This window comes from Vicugna pacos, chromosome 2 (assembly GCF_048564905.1).
Source record: "Vicugna pacos chromosome 2, VicPac4, whole genome shotgun sequence".
Taxonomy (NCBI): domain Eukaryota; kingdom Metazoa; phylum Chordata; class Mammalia; order Artiodactyla; family Camelidae; genus Vicugna; species Vicugna pacos.
Window position 1 is genome coordinate 92,096,348 of NC_132988.1, and position 16,197 is coordinate 92,112,544.

The 16,197-nt window shown below is 39.0% G+C and overlaps 1 protein-coding gene across 10 annotated transcripts in view; it reads left to right on the top strand.

Annotated features, from left to right (window-relative positions):
* The window catches only part of APBB2 (amyloid beta precursor protein binding family B member 2), a 348,955-nt gene that overhangs the window by 85,428 nt on the left and 247,330 nt on the right, over positions 1 to 16,197 (top strand). For 8 of the 10 annotated variants that reach the window (XM_072944835.1, XM_072944814.1, XM_072944810.1 and 5 more), the window contains one exon: positions 7,158 to 7,263. The exons of 1 other annotated variant lie outside the window; for it this stretch is intronic. The gene's annotated coding sequence lies outside the window, so the exon portion shown is untranslated. Of the gene's footprint in view, positions 1 to 7,157; positions 7,264 to 8,175; positions 8,255 to 16,197 lie in introns of all 10 variants that reach the window. One more of the 10 variants, XM_072944831.1, reaches the window with a different exon arrangement.

The window sequence follows — 16,197 nt, forward strand, 5'->3', positions numbered from 1 at the left end:
GTAGCGAATGATATTACATATATGTTAAAATTTGGAAGCACTTCTCCAGAACACAGTACACCCAGGGCAGCAGGTGAAGCAGGTAGGACCCAAAGGCCAAGACTCTCCATTTCTCTCCCTTTCCCATCTGTCACTCTTTCTTAAAATAATTTCCTTGCTATATGATAAAGACAAAAATAAGGGCAATTTTTTAGCGAGACATAGCAGCCCTGATGAGGAACCCAACTGGCTCATGCATAAACATTTCATTCAGTGAACATTCATTAAGTGCCTACTGTGTTCCAGGCACATATGCGGCAGGCCCGGACCCTGCAGTGAAGACTTGCATATACTGCAGTGGAAGCCTGCAGAGGGCAAGGAGGAGGGGGTGATTGGTTCTGCAAGGATAGGGGACTGGAAGTCAGAAAGGAAAAGTGGTCTCTGGGCTGAATCTTGAAACATAATTCCGTGAACATGAGTTACGAGTAGTACTCGGTTCTGGAGAGAGCACAAAGTTGGATAAAATGGATTCGTTCCTTCAAGGATTCTGTGGTTGATTTAAGGACAGAGGACAGTGTTTAAAATGATAAATACAATCTGAAGCCCATTGGTGTTAGGGTAGAACCAGATCAGGGTCTTAATATCAGCTTTACAACTCTGTGACCTCACCTGTCTGAGTATCCATTTCTTCTGTAGATGAAAATGAAATAAACTACTTCAGAAAATTAGTGATTTTTAAATAAGGTAACATTGCAAAGCACTTGCCTACAGTGGGTGCAGATTCAATGCTGTGTGGCAAAGATACTTAAAAAGTGCCAAGTGAGTGCTGTAGACAGAAATATTGAGAAGAAACAGAAAGAAGAGAGGCTGTTTCTGCCTGGACTATGAGAGCCCTCATGGCCAATATGGCCTTGAAGATGTGGACGAGGAAGAGACGGTGGAAAGAGTGGGCCAGGGGGAACCGAAGTGAAAGACAAAGCTGCACTTTTGAGACTGCGTAGACCAAGAAAAGAGGTAGTAGAAACAAGGGATCAGGTTTGGAGGAGGAGAACGCTGTTTCAGACATTCAGTTTGAGGCAGCTGCCAAAAGCTTCAGGTCTGGGATGCAGGTTTGCCTATATGGATCGTTATTCAGATGCACCCTGCTACCCCCCAACTCCCGCCCCTGCAACTTGGTCAGGGGCAGGCATGAAATTGAATGCTCAGCTTCCCTGGTCACCGTGTTTGGTCAGTGTAAATCTTGCAGAGGGACCCTTCTGGCTCACTGGAAGCGTCCACATCTACCCCGGATTTCTCACCCAGATGGAAGACAAGGCAGAAGGTTTTAAACCTTGAGGCTTCCATCTTCTTCAAAATGCGTGGAGGAGAACTGAACTTCTGTTGCTAGTTTTTATGCATTATCATCCTCTTCCTTGGGTTTTTTTTTTTCTTTCTTTCTCAGTCTTCTAACCCCCAACTAATGACAGAAGAGAAATGAATTAGATAAAAGTTTTTTGAAAAATGGACAAAATGGTGTAACACCCAGTGGTCCATATTTGTATTTGTGTCAGTTTCCTTTCAACCATGAGCTCCTTTATATGGAATAGACACAGCCTACAAGTAACCACAGTTACTGGCTTTTATAGGGTATGGCCAGCCCACCATATAAAATACTAACATTTTGCTAAATTTGTTTTATCTGTCTCTCTGTTTCCATCTCTCTTTGTCTCTGCATATGCAAACTTTAAAGCATTTTTGCTGAACCATTTGAGTTAGTTGTAGAGATCATAACCCTTTACCCAGAATACTTTACCATGTATCTCCCAAGTACAAGAATATTCTCCCCTTAACCCATAATACCTATTCAAATTTCCCCAGTTATTCCCATAATGTCTTTTATAACCCCTCTCCTCATCCACGATTCATCAACAGTCATTCATTGCATTTCTCTCCTTTCCTTTAACCCAGAACAGTCACCCTGGTTTTGTTTTATTTTTGTCATTCATGGCACTGATATCTTGGAAAATTCCAAGATAGTTGCCTTGTAGAAAGTACCATAATCTGGCTTTGTTAGATTGTTACTTCATGAGGAGATACAGTTTAAGCCTTTTGACAAACACACTACATAGTGGTTGTGGAGACATGTGATGTTCGATTATCCTATAATTGATTATGCCAACCATCACTTGGGTAAGGTGGTCTGCCAGAACTCTCCATTATAAAGATACCTTTCCTCCTCAGTAAGTGATAAGTAATCAGCGGGGTGATACTCTGAGACTGTGTGAGCATCCTGTTCCACAGCATCCCTTTCCCTAATGGTTTTAGCAGCCATTAATGACTGTCGACTGAATCAATCATTGCCTTGGTGGTTGCAAAGTGGGATTTTCTATTTCTGCTCTTCCTTTAGTGTTTATTAGCTGGCTTTCTTTGCAAAGAAGAATGTTCCACTATCCCCCTTCTCATGAGTATCTATGGATTTATGGTTCCTTTTTTAATTCAGTGTGTTCTAATTCATCGATATCATTCTTTCTGTTGTTTGAACTGTCCCACATTTGGCGAGAGGGAGACCCTTCAAGGCAGGTCCTATGTTCTTTTGTCATGTCTGCGTTAATATTTTAGCACTTCTTCGCTCTCTGGCATAGCAAAATGTTCTGGGCTTATCTTGTACTTTCCTGAAGCCCAGGCTGGACCCAAACATTTCTCCTGTGAGCTAAGGTATTTAGAAAACAAGATCTGGGTACTCAAGCTTTCCTTTAAAAATGCATATAATCCAGAGGAAGTTTAAAGTCATTAATCATTTGTTAAAGATCCCCCATCCCCCAGCTTCTGCTAAAGTATTCCCATGAAGTAGTTGGGAGTTTAGAATTTGGAAGGAAACGACCACTGAGAGAAAGAGGCCATCAAAAGTGAAGGTCATTGGGCCTTAGATTCAAGGTGGCACAGTGATGCAAAAAGGGGAAGGAGACAATGCCAAAGACCAATTTAGATTATGCTGGAATTCTGCCCACGGAGTGACTGGAGAGCCTGAGAAAATAATTTCTACTTGTTTTCCAGGTAGACTCTGAAAATTGCTTGCCCTTTTTAATATCTGGTAATACTAAGAGAGTATATTCCCCCGAGCTACACATATGCTAATTCTTAGAGCAATTTAAGAAATATAGTTTCCATACTGAGAATTTCTAAGTGCTCTGTATTTTCAGAGTCAGTGTGAGGTATGTATAGATGGATGTATATTTCAGCATGTTGTCCTTTAAAAATTAAAATTCATAGTTTTTATTTTGAACAGTCATAATTGAAAATAGTATATGAATTTACTTGCTGAGTGTATTTGGTTGCAAATTATTAAAGGTAAATGTGTGCAGCGTTTTAGGCTGCAAATTGTGAGACACAGAAGCCAAGAATTTCAAGGCTATTTTCCAAAGTAATCAATATGCATTTAATAAAATGATAGGGTCTCTGTTCTTGAACAGACTGATTTTTCTGGAACGCAGTATCTCCTCTGTGATCTCTTTTTGTATCTAATAGCATAATTAAAAGGTTCATTTGCCTTTTCTATTCTTTAAAACAAAACAAACAAGACATGAAGCCAGTAGCTTTGTTTCCATTTGATAGGGAGCTTATGAAAATGCTTAAAAATACAAAAGCAAATTTGAAACAGAAGGGTTTTGTTTTTGTTTGTTTTTCATTGAAGTCAGCATTTTTGAAAGTAAGAAAAAAAAACCAAAAAACAAAAAATAGAGACCAGTACATCTGTACTTTGTACAGCAGGAATATGGTTGTTATTCAGATGTATACGCTGAATGTTACAGATGCTTTGTAATTTTGTGAAACAACCCCCCCCAACACGTACACAATCACTGATTTTTAATCCTCAGTGCATTCATGAGAGTGGAGAGCTGTATTACAGCAGTTGCTCTACATCAAATCATTACTGAATATTTAGTGTGCCAGTAAGGTTACACTGAAAATGGAAAGGGATCCATCATTTGAATGTACTGCTGGCAAGCACAGGTAAGTGATCTCAGGTGTGTGGTGGCCAGATTGTTCCAAATTGGCCTTGACTCCTGAGTGCTCTCACCATTCAGTTCTTATGTGATGTCACTGTGTGGGGTTAAACTAAGCAGACTTATGACTAAGGAGTCACCATTTTTGGCAAATGGATTATTTTCAAAGCCCAGTTCTATGGTTATTGGGAAAATTTTAATATAACTGAGTTCTTTTGGAGGTTGTAAAGATCAGTCTCTCTTTTCTTGCTTTCTGTTTAAAACTCCCAGAGAGAGGCACTCATCCCCCCACCCAAACCATCGCTCTTTGTATTTCTTTGATCTCAGTCTTGTTTGAAAGGAGCTTTATCCAGAGCACAATTTCTTCATTCATAACTAAATTTCTTTCAGACATTAAAACAGCTTATATGCAATTATATAATTAAAAATCCTCCTTCATCTGGATTTACTAAATCCATGACTGTTTTAGCCAGTACAAGCAAATTATGTTTTGGCCTCTGTAATGGATTTATATACTTTGAACATCTCTGTTGGGACTGTATATGTCCTTGAATTGTGAGGTAGCAAATACCTTCAGGAATTCAGTCATGTGACTGGATCTGTTAATACTTGCGGAGGGAGCATCTGGTGTCCTTGTTCTTGGACTAGTGTTCATTCTACTGGCTGGATTCACATGTGAAATTAATGTGTGCATAAAAAGAGGTTTGTCCCACCAAATGCCTTAATCCTATTTTTATGTAGAATATTGTTATTTTTAGTTGTGAAAGTAGATGTAAGCACTGTGGAATATTTGAGTATCACAGGAAAATGCAAAGAAAGTAAAAATTATTTGACCCTAATTCTGTAATCTCTAATTAGCAAGTATACAAATGTTGACTTTTTCTTTCATTCCAGTCATTTTTCCAGGTACAGATAACTTTTAAACAAAATTGGAATTGTGTTGAACATATCATCTTACAGTCTGCATTTCCAGTGAACACTGCTTAAAAACATTTTCTCATTTTATGAAATATCTTACAGATTAAAAAAAAACCCTGTTTATCCATTGCGAAAGATTTATATTTTTTAATTGCTTAAATTGTTATTACCTATAATAGAAAACTTCTTTGTACATATCTTTATGCATATCTTGGACCTTTTTTTAGGATGAATTCAATCTTTTAAAAATTTATTGGTTTCAAGGAATGACAAGTAATTAATTCAGTTTGTCCTTTTCAGCAAGTCCAGTTAAGCCCTCTTGTCTGCAAGAATCTATCTTTATAACACGATCATGTTGGTCTGTCCAGAGTGGTGCAGTAACACCTCATTTATTTAACACCTTTAGGGAACTTCTCATAAATAAATTTTTCACATAACTGAAACTGACCCTTAGAAGTGTCTCTATTAGGTTATTGTAAACCCAATATGTGAGTGAGGATCTTTTTTAAATGGTATTACATATGTTACTCTCCTCTTTAATATAATACAAATATATGAAAATCATAATTTAACCCCTCTGGTTTAAATCACAAGCATCCTTATAAACACTGTTCATAAAGTTATTGTGTCTGTTCTGCTAAAATGCAGTATGTGTGTTTCTAAAAACCACCATGCTATGCAAAATCACGCAGTAAAACCCACAGCACTTCTGGGGAAAATGATCGGGGACGTAACGCTCAACACCTTTATCAGTGACAGGTTAAAAAATAAAGCTAGGAACCGAATCAAAATTGGAGCACAACTTTACACATATTAGTTGGTTAAGAAATAAAGAAACGTGTAATAGTTATGGCACTTTACCTTAAAGTCCGGATGTTTGCCTGTGGACTGAGGCCTTGGAAGGGTTGCAGCTTCTGAGTCACTGTGAAGTGTTGGAAGGAAGGTTACCTGAGATCAGAGGGAAAGTTGGGGCACCCAGTGTGGAGGGGTGGGACTCAGCACTCTGCGGGGAACCGAGATCGCTGGCAGATCCTTGAGGATGGGCTTTGGGCATTCTCTGTGTCTTCAGGCAGCTGGGTTCCACCCTGCGCAATCTTCTGTCATTACCTAGTGTTTCTTGCAATGAAATCATGCCTAAACAAATGTGAAATTCGAGTTGTGCTCAAGTTCTCCCTACTCTGTCAACCTTGGAACACACACAGTGATATTGGAGCTCTGAGTGTGCTGTGTGGTACCATGGTGATTCTAGGGGATATTCTGCTTATCTCTGTCCTAAATGGAGTTAATAGATGTGAGAGTACCTAGAAAAGAATCTGGCATAATAGTCAACACTGTGTAACAGCAATAGTAACAATGTAATAGTAACTGTAACCTAGAACAGTGACAATGACCGTAGGAATAAATGATGCGTACTGATGTCTGTGAGATTCTGGCTGCCTTTTGTAGCAGTGCTTCCTGCCTTCTCCTAATCAATCTATTTCTTAGTCTCTTATGGCTTTTAAATAATTGTATCATACTTCTTAGAATTACATCTAATGTGAGGCCCAGAAGGGAGAGCCTGATAGGTGCACAAATATTATGTTATGGTTTACCTGTGGCGTCTGCTACACCTACTTAAACTCTTTTATCTTATGAATGAGTTATTACCTATATATTCATTCTCAAGATTGTTGGGAGTAACTTATGTTTTTAGTGAGATTATCATCAGGTAGAATTCTTGGATTTTTTGTTTTATTAGAAAAAAGTTAACACGACTCTGTCTTCTCATTACCACTTGCAAAAGTGAAGTGTGCTTAAATGGGTACGTTTGAAGGGCATTTAAAAGTTGTTGATGGATCTCATTAAGTTGTTATTGTTCACTTCTATTTACAACTGCTTCTGTGTTTGTGAGATGAGCTCATCTTTGGAAAGTGGGGCAGGCAAGTGTGATTTCCGAAGACCTTCCCTCCCAAGTCACAGTATAATTAGAAGTCCAGATCCTCCCTCAGTTGCCTTTTATGACTCCCTGAGAAGGGCATTTTTACCGTGAATGGTTGCCAAGAAACCTTGCTGGTTCCTACTTTAGTAACTTTAATAAGATGACAGATCAAAACACCATCTAGATTTAGCAAGTCTTGTTAGTATTATTCTGCAAGAAAAGTAGCTAACATAGCTCATCATGTGGATATTCCGGTGAAATCTGTATTTTAATTATGTGGAGACTGGATAGCAATGGGGTGTTTTGGTTTTTAATTTCTGACTTTGAATTTTAACTTTTCGTGTCTACACAATTTCTAGATACATTTGGGCTGCCTGACCTCACTGGGTGATTGCTATTAATTAACAAGACTTTGTGGGAAAAGGGAACTTGCCTTCTGAGCTTTGTACCAAAGACCTGGGAAAAGTAAGTACTTTCTAACTTGCTTTTTAAAAATTCTGTTATGCTTCTCTCGGAAAGTTAACAGTGGGTCTGTGGCTTTTTTACTTTCTTTTTTTCCATGGCTTTGTAAGTTTTATATGCTCTTATGGACTTAAAAACGTGGGAAGGGGCTCAGGAGACCTTTAAAAAAAAAAACCTTTCAAGAGATTAGCATGACTTTCAACATTGTTCCACTTCTTTGGGGTTTCATCAACTGAGTCCTCAAGGTTGTGATAAAACCTCTTATCAGGTATTCAGTAGATGAATTAAACTTTAAAGGTAAGACAGTGCAATATGGTATGACTGGAAAATGAGTCTAGTTTTCTGAGCTTCAGGTGTTATAGACTTTTATATAAGCTCTTTGGTTCTGAATTTAGAATAAGAATGAAATCCATTTGGTTCTTTCCTTGCCTGGAAAGGAAAACAGAATGTGGAATCACTTGTTCAGTAAGTCCCTCATGTAGCTTGGTGTTGGAAGAATTGATACAGCTGTCAGTTTTATTGTTTTATAACTCTTTTGAGATACTCTTAAGTTAATTGAATTGAGACACCTGTATGAATGGCTTGACTATCTTGTAGAAAAAATTACTTTGGGCCATAAAGTTCAGTTTTATTCCCTGAGCTTTTTGAAAAGGTAAAATAGGACTTAAAAATAATAAAGTCAATCTACTTTTTTGTACATACTACTTGGAAATGTGAGTGGCCCATAAAAATGTGAGCAAAACAGTACACACACACGCAGTCTCACACGTGCTCACTCACACATCTCTTTTCTGGTATCTTCCACAAATAATATCATTGACAATAGGAACTGCTTGCTCAATAAATTACTAGATAGTTTCCTTAACTTTGTACTCCTTGTGTATTAACAGCTCTTCTACATTTCTGTCTGTACAGATGAGCTAGGTGAAACATTTCTAAAACAATGCAAGACAGAAAAGAACTTTGCTCTAGAAGGTCCATAGAAGCATTAAACGTAAGATTAGATTTTGTTGTTATATTGTTTATAGTGTTAATATATTTGTAACTAAATTGTGTGTTATTTGGAAGCAATTTTAATTTAGTTAAAGGTCTTTAATTATGAAGCTGTTTGGAAGTTAAATAAGATATTTATGCTGAAAAAATATTATGTACACACACACGGAGTATACACACGTCACAAAAACAACTCCTGAGGGCCATCAAGTCTCTCCTGAAATATAAATGCATTGAAAGCAAGGATTTCGAAAATTGTCTTCAAAAACATTTTTTTGTTACAGTGAAATATTTGCAATAGTGAAATACGTTTGTTAATGGAATTTAAAAAAATGATAGCAGTATATTTAGTTGGATTTTTTTAGCATTGTATTCACATATTAACCTTAAAATAAAGGAAATCTTATGTGGTGTAGTTATTATCCCATCCTGGAAGGATATTTGAAAGAGGATTATGTTGGAAGTCACCCATCTGTCCACAGAAGTGGGACGAAAGAGCAAAAGATTAATTCTCTGGGCTTTAGGATCCAGATATTTGCAGTGGTGTTTAGATTGGAAATATAACTTAGCCCCAGAAAGTAAGCTATTTAAACTGCCTTTCAAATAATTTAGCAGTTTAAAGTTTAAATAATTTAAAGTTTAATATAGTCTCTGGTGAAATATTCTCCTTCCATTACACCAAAATATTCCCTTTGTGGAACTGCTGTAAAAGTTACCTTTCCATTTTGTGGAAGCAGGGCATCTGTAGGGCTTTCGATCACCCTAATAAGCTAAAAACAGCCCCTGTGTTACCAGAGGGAGCATGGCAGAAAGATCCCTGCTTAAAACTGATGTCATGAAAATTTATATGCACAGAAGGATGTATACAATTGACCTTTAAGTTAAAAAAAAAAAAGAGGCGGTTATAATGCATAGAAATGCTCCACATAAATCTAGTCCTGAAGAACTAGCTACGTGGAAGTAAACGTTAAGGGAGAAGGCAGGGTTGGGGGAGAAGAAAGGAAGTCCTTTCTGAAATTTAGAAAAGTCACAAGAGAATGTTCTGACACTACTTTGAAACTGTAAGGGGTACTTAAATGAGTTGGTCATTTCTTTTGGGGGAGGTAAGCACACAGTTTCAGGGGAAATTGGGAACCCTACCACACTTCCTTTTAACTCTCTTTTGTCCTGTACTTTTATTTTTTTCTTAATCACAGATGTTTTCAAAGTCTTCCTTATTTCAAGTATTTTATTATTGAGGTAGACTTCTGGAAACTTGAGTCTATAAGACTGACAAAATGTAGACACATTTTTGAAAAACTAGCCATGGAGTATTTTAAAAGAAGTAGAAATAGCTTCTATTGATTGTTCTGTTTAATACACATATGTGCTGATATATGTTAATACTACAAGAGTAGTATGTGCTGCAAATTAGTATCCTTCCTTTTCCACTGCACAATAAATAATGAATTCCTATGCCAATAAATATCTACAATACCATTTTTAGTGATAGAGGACCAATTTGATCTTAGATTTTTGTTTAATTTAAGTCGATCCTGGCTTTCAGTTAGAAGGGAGTATAAATATGTGAACTATATGGTGTGGGTTTTTCATCTGCAAATAGGGTAGACTAGGCTTCGTCTTCTACGGTCTCTGCAGTGTTTACTGTAACCAGACATGTTCTGAATAGGAGGCTTTTGGGACTAGATATGTGTTTGAAATGGAAAATGTCACTGTTTGACAGGTGCCGTGTATAAAGCATTGTGTCTTCTTTGGTCCCTTTGTTATATTACCAGAGTGCAGGTGACATGTTCCTCCTGTGTAGCTGTCTTCATCAATATTTCTGTGCCTAAGGAAGGAGTCTACGTACGTTTCCTTCCCTCCCAAGAAGCTCTAAATATCTCAGATGAAGATATGGGTACAGAAGGAACATTTCCTAGACTTTGTAATATAATTATTGGAGCAGATTGAAATCCAGATTAATTAGAGATGCAAAATATATTATAGACCTTTGCGTGCCTTCTCAATTTTAGGTTCATTTATTAAGCCAACATCTTTTGCACAACTACTGTGTGCCAGGCCTTGTGTTAGGAGCTTATTATTCAAAGATGAATGAGATGTGCCCTTGCTTTCAAGGAATTTAATTTGAGTTTCAAAATCAGATTCAAATAACATTTATTCAGTATCTAACATGCGACAAGCAGTGGGCTGGATATTCTTAAATGAGGTGTTTGACCACTAACATTCAGTAATGGTATTTATTGATGCATCTGTTCCAAAATAAATCATGAATAGAATTTTCTAATCTTTAAGTTTTTTTCTTCCATTATATTTTCCTAAACTTTGGTACCTGCTACTACTTGTTGAGTTAAATTAGCAAATGAAAAAAAAAAGTTAATAAATAACAAGCATTGAATTGATAAACTTAGAGCAATGATTTTAAAAACATGTATGTATATATTTATACACACATACGTGTGCACACACACATATGTTTGGGAACCTGTATGCATGTAATGTAGTCATAATTTCTCCTAGTAGGATAGTTCTTGGTTCATGTGATACAATTAAGTACACCAAGATTTCTTGGTATTCTGCCCTTAGATTGGCTCCCCTGTCTGAACAAGTGTGGAAGTCATAGCAGTGAATCTCTAGATTGTCACAGTAATTCTTAGGGTAAGGATTATTGAAACCTGGGGGGGGGAAGTAACTTGCTCACATTCACACAGCTAGAAAATGTTTGAGTTAGGATTCCAACTCCCATCCATCCAACTGGACAGCCCGTGCGATGTCCATCTGAATTCTGTGAGCTCGGGAGGAAGCTAGACCCACAAATGCCATGGGCCTGCTGACGAAGGGGCAGTCATTTCCTGAGGAACCACGACATGCGTTCACTGCACTGAAGAGCCGACATTGAAATAAGTCTGGAGGGCTGTGTTAGAAGACAGAAAAGGGGAGAGTAGTGGGGCTGAAGGGGAAGCACGTGCCAAGGCACAGAGGAATGGAGGCTCACGGCATGTTCAGAGAGTGGCCAGAATTCTGCTGTGACTGGGGTGGGGGCACGTTGAGAGCGGAGCAGGCTCTGAGACTGAAAAGACTTGGTGCCAGAGTGGTGAGGCCTACGTGTGCCACCCTGGAGACTTGGGGTTTTTTTTTTAAAGCAATATATAGCTGCTAGAGAGTTTTAAGGTAGAAGAAATTTCATAATTAGATAGAAGTTTTATGAGGATCACTTGGGGGGCAGTGTGGATTATGGACTGAAAAAGAGAATACTGGAGACTGGAGATCCAGGGTGGCCGTGTGAGGTTGTGTGAGTTGTTCACTGCACAAGGGTATGTGTGAGTGTTGGGTAGTGGGGACTGATAACTATCCAACATGTTACTCACAAGCTGTATGCTGTTGGGGCTGGGCCTACCTAGAGAGGGCACTGTTAAAAATTTGTACCATAAGATGCTCCTACATGCCTTTTAATTGCTTATAAGATAATAGGAAATATTAGACAAAGAAACAACTGTGTACTCTAGGGCCTAAAAGAGCTGGGTATGGTGTTCTTTTTACTAACTGTATGATGCTGGGCATGTTTCCCATCTTCTCAAAGTCCATTTCCTCATCTTTAAAGGGGAGTTGGTAGTAGGATCTAGTAGGGCCCTGGACAGAGCAGTTAAGGGACATTGGTAAGAGAAGTACCTAGATGTGGGGGATAGAGAAATAAGAGGTCTCAGACTGGAAGCTACTGCCAGCAGTTGTGTGCTGGGAACTGCATTAAGAGTCTTACGTATCTTGTTTAGTTCTGTATCAGTTCTGAGAGGTAGATGTTATCTCCTTATCGAACAGATTTTGCAACTGAGGCCTAAGGAGGTGAAATAATTTGTCTAATGTCACACAGCTTGGGAGTGGTGAGGTCAAGACTTGAACCTAGGTCTACATGAGTCCCATGTATATGCTCTTAACCACTGTGCTTAGAAGTAATCATTTGTATGTGTCGAACTCCCTTAATACCCTACTTGAATCTCTCTGTAACATATTCTAATTTTATCTTTTATTGGTTTTAACTTGAATTGAGTAATAGTTGTTCACAGAATGTTTAATAGATTGTAAGGTCTTGAGGCCTGGGACCCAGTCTCTCACTTTTTTTTTTGTCTTTCATAAGTCTTTGCTCAATAAAATGGGCATTGATAAGATGAATAATCTCTAGATGTTTTCTGTCTCCTAAAATTCAGTATTTTAAAATTATATATATGAAGCTTCTGTAGCAATTATTGTCAAGTGGAACTTAAAAGGGGGTCATTGGATTTTAGTTTAATATTTAGTTATTTTTGTGTTTATATTATAGTTTGCTATCTAGATCGATCTCTGAAGTTTCAGGAAATTCCTGATTGCTGTTTTGTCTGAAAAATAATTTGTTACTTGCCGTCCAAAACTGAAGCCAAGGCTGCAGTGTGCTTCTTTTCTGCCCTGTCGGGGGCTGTAGAGCTGTGCTTGCTGCTTCATTGCTATGGCAGGTATAAAACTATCTTAAATGATATTTTTGAGTCCATAAAAAGTAGTACACTATCATTCAGGCAAGTAAGGACTTCAGTTTGTAAAAATATGTGGAACCCTTGTGCTGATGGTCATTCCTGTTTGGTCCTGGCTGGACTTAGACTTAGACAAGACACAGAAGTGCCCTCCTGGTTCAGGGCAGATTATCGGAGGCCCTTGGGGTCAGGCTGCCTGGGTTTGCAGCTTAGTTTGCTTGTGAACTCTGTGACTGTTGGGAAGAAGGCATCTGTCAAATGAGGATGGATAAGAAAAAAGATTGTGATGATAGATGCGTGTGCCTGGCTGATTGGGAATTTAGGGTAAAAACATCTGTATCCAGAGGGGGCCACTTTTGCTCAGATACTCTTTGAAGGAGGCCAAAATTGTGAGCTTGTAGAACTGAATTTGACGGTTCAATATTATAGCCCGTGTTTATCCCAGGATGACCCTTTGCTGTTTTTAAACCAGAGTTCATGTTCTTTTGTAATGTCTACTGTTACTTTCGTGCACCCTGAGGAGGCCGTTTAGGCTTTGCTTCCCGTTCTGTGTGCCGGAGGAGAGGAGGAAATGATGGCTTTTAAGAAAATGGAAAATGTTATTCGAGATCAGCACTGCCTCTGGGCTTTGAAGAACTCTGGGGTTTCTTTCATCTTCCAGGAGAGTAAGCACAGGTGAGCTGCGGGGAAGGAAAGCAAACCCTGGGGAAGTTTCCTAGCTTGTCTGTGCCGCAGTTACTGGAAAAGAAGAAGGTGAGGGCTGGGAAATAGCTCTCGTGGCCTCAGAAGAGGGCAGGTTCAGGTGTGCTGGAAACAGAGCCTAGGGAGCTGCTCCTTCCCGTGGCTGCTGCTCGGCCTGGAGGAGAAGTGGGGAAGCAGCAGAAGGGAACTCAGACCTCGGCTCTGCTGCAGAAACTGACATCTGCCTGGCCGTCACAGGCACGCGTTTCATAAATTTAAAGTTGCACGAAGGTATGTGATGTTATTCCCTTTTGAAGTTTTTATCTTAGATTGCTGGAAGAGCAAGCAAGTTGGATAAAAGAGCTCGTCAGCCTCAGTCTTACTCTTGTGGTTTCTGACTGCTTAGTTTTGCACTTTGAAGTAAGGGCAGGCATGGCCTGTACATTCTTGACGGTGAAAAGCAGGAGCTATCAATAAATGCTGAATTTAAAAACCATTTCCTGGGTTACCTTCCCCAGCGTTGTGACCCCTGCAAGAAACCTTCGGTCTGCTGTAAGCTGGTAATCCCTCAATACATGGTGATGGTGGTGGGAAAGATGAAATCAGGTTGCACACCTTTCCTTTTTACTTGTGGACTAATTGTTGTTTTCATGCATTTAAGAGCAGATGTTAAACTCTTCCTTTGATGTTCCATAGCAGACAGACTCCAGTTGTGTGTTACAACTCTTGATGCATATCTATTGTTAAATGACAAATTACACTTTGATGGTTACACTTTGATGTGGAGCCACAGGACAGAATGGCAATTTATTCTTTCATCCAGCACACATTTATTGGGTTCCTGCCTGGCCCTTTACATAAATTGTTTCCAAATCTCACAAATACCACAGAAACCTTGCACACTTGATAATGCTATCTCTCTTCTATAGATAAGAAAAATAAGGCACAGAGAATGATTAGAAAACTCGTTCGTGGTTACATTGCTATTTAGTGGCTGGTATTTGATCCGGGGTTTTGGGCTGACTTCAAAAGCTGTTACTGTCAGGGGGAAAGGAAGGAGTGGGCTGCCTTTTGAGGGGAGATAATCAACACAGCAAAGATCCTGAGGCATTGGAATCAAGGAAAAAAAGTCGCTAACCACGAGTCCCTTGTTCATTCATTTACTCAGTAGGTACTATTAGGTGTCTATTTTGTGCTAGGCACTCTGCAAGGTGCTGGAAATGCAGCGGTGGGCAAGACATAATCCTCCATCATCGTCAAGGAGGAAATTGGGCTATAAGAAAGAGCGTTTGTCCCCCCACCCCTGCCCTGCCCCGCGAAGCTGCAGTGTCTTGGTTGGGTGAATGGGAGCTTTTATAAGGTTTTAAGATGCAGAAACTTTGACGCCTTAACAAAAGTTGTTCAGTTTATTCTTATTTTATTTCAGTGTATATACTGAACTATCTACAGATCAGCAGGGAGGTGGCTTCACTGGGAACCTTGGCCACTGTCCTCCTTGATTAGGTTGCTTAGAAATGGAGGTTGGAGTGAAACTGTGTTGTTTTAAAAAGTGTGGCAAGCAAAAATCTGAACAGTTACGTGACCAGGACTGCATTTAATTCAGTGTGGGAACCCCCATTTTATGTAGGAGGACTCAGCACAGTGCCTGGTATGTATGTAGCAAGTGCCCAGTAACTCTAGTTTATTGGCTCAGAGATGGGACATAAAATAAGGAAGAGAGGGGAAAGGAAGCTCGTGGGGGGTGGGGGGTTGGGGTGGGATAAGTTAAGGTAGTATCAAGGAGGACTGTGAGAGTAGCAATAAAATAAACTGTTAAGTAAGCAAGGAGAGCTCATGATGTACGACAGACTTGACTCATATGTACGGACTGTTAATATCCAAGGTGGGGAGGAGCTGTGCTTAGGGAACCTGGAAGTGCCACTGAGTGTGGGTGCTTGAGCTTTCTTTTGATCTTTTATCTGGACTTTTCTGACTTTCTGTTCTCACGTGACCCACTGTGTCCCCCTTTCCCACTGTGAGCTTTATTTTGCTTTTTTGAGGCTTTCAGCTTTTAAGTGTAGCATTTGATTCCTTAATAAGTAGGGTGGCCATACGTGTCAGTTTTCTGGGACAATCTTGGCTATGCCTGTTGCCTGTTATTATTTTTAATAATGCCCCCTTTAAATATCAAGTGTTTTGTTTTTGTTTTGTTCTTAAAAAAGAATTGTTTATTTACTGAACCTGGGGCAGATTAGATACACAACAAATTTTAAATTTACATCTTTTAATTCAATTCTGAAGTATTCTCTCTCTCTCTCACACACACACAAATTGGCGTGCAACACTTGTCCTAAGGTAAAACACGGTCACTTTAACCTGTTGCAAGTATTTTCACCCAAGGTTGAAAAATTGTTTGTCCTGAACATGAAAACCAGTAACAAATTTAAATAGCCATCCTACTAATAAGGAAATCTGATGGCATTCTACATCTTAAAAAAAAGAAATCTTTGAAGCATTCAGACTACTTTGATAAATTAACTTAATGTGGATGTAGTACCAGAAAAATTACATATTAGACTAGTGTCTGGATCTCTTATAGTAAGTAGAAAGAAGAGAAAATGAGCAGTACCTGAAAAGAATCAGATGTAGCAAGAAATAAGCCAATTTCAACAGAAAGAACTTTAATTACAACTAGTGGCTGGCAGAGCCCTGTGCGAAAGGGAATTTAAAGGTTGTCCTGATGGTGGGTAGTGTTTGGGGCCTCTAGCATCCTTTGAGAAAATCTTGT